Genomic DNA, 1,112 nt, shown 5'->3' on the forward strand with positions numbered 1-1,112 from the left:
GAGAGAGAGAGAGAGAGAGAGAGAGAGAGAGAGAGAGAGAGAGAGAGAGAGAGAGAGAGAGAGAGAGAGAGAGAGAGAGAGAGAGAGAGAGAGAGAGGAGCTAGGTGGATGCAGTATGAAAATTATGTCCATGAGAAACCATTATTAATGGTATTGTAAACAAAAGATAAGGTTGGTGGCGAGGCAGAGGCAGAGTGGAAGCGACAGCTGCAATGGCGGCAGGTGGGCTGATATGAATATGCCAAGAAGTTGGCCCGGTTCCGGCAAGCCCACTTCAACTCTTTCAACAAGCAGCTTGTGCTAAGATATCACTAGCAGTGGACCAGGGAGTGGAGGCCAGGCGGCCTTTGTGAAGAGCTGCCTGCTGGGGAACCAGAGTTTCACTGCACAAAGCACATGATGGATCTGGGCCTGGCCGGGAAGGACGACTTCTCTCATTCTGTGGGTCTGTTCCTAATCTTGGATATGCAGCAACTGTGCCAGGCCATTGAGGGCTGCAAAGAGGCCATCGTGGACCTCCCTGAGCACTTGGAGAAACAGAGGGATGTCGTGGTCAGACTCATCCACTTGAGGATGAAGTTCCAGGAGCTGAAGGAGCCCAGTAAGGATTAGAAGCCCAACTTCTGGATTCTTCTGGAACATCAGTTCTACAAAAAGAGCACGGGTATAAAGCAGATGTGTGGCAAGTGCCATACTATCACCTGGGGCTCATCCAGACCTGGTACATTTGCACAGGATGCTACTACCACTGTCACAGCAAGTGCTTGAGCCTCATCTCCAAGCCCTGCATCTACTTCAAAAAGTCAGGACTGGGGTTTTTTGGGCATTGCAAAAATTCATGAGACATATCGGGTGTCTGCTGTGAGGATTGGGAAGGGCATCTGTCGCCAATGAAAATCCCACCCTGCCAGTTCCTGGTAGCCCCAGGGTAAGATCATAGGCCACCAGGATCCCAGCAGTCCACTGCTGGCTGTGACCTGGTGTCTCTGGGTACAGGATTAGGGTTCACCTTGGCTGTATCTCCTTGAAGATTTGTGGCTCTTCCCAGGGAGGTACCCTGCTAGAGGGGAGGTTCCTGGAGGCTGCTACGGACCTATGATTTCTGGGGACCA

The 1,112-nt window shown here is 51.6% G+C and overlaps 1 pseudogene; it reads left to right on the forward strand.

The window, feature by feature from the left end:
• Window positions 1-231: 231 nt before the first annotated feature.
• Window positions 232-842, forward strand: LOC126009391 (differentially expressed in FDCP 8 homolog; annotated as a pseudogene).
• The last annotated feature ends 270 nt before the right edge of the window (window positions 843-1,112 follow it).

The sequence above is a fragment of the Suncus etruscus genome, chromosome 5 (assembly GCF_024139225.1).
Source record: "Suncus etruscus isolate mSunEtr1 chromosome 5, mSunEtr1.pri.cur, whole genome shotgun sequence".
Lineage (NCBI taxonomy): Eukaryota > Metazoa > Chordata > Mammalia > Eulipotyphla > Soricidae > Suncus > Suncus etruscus.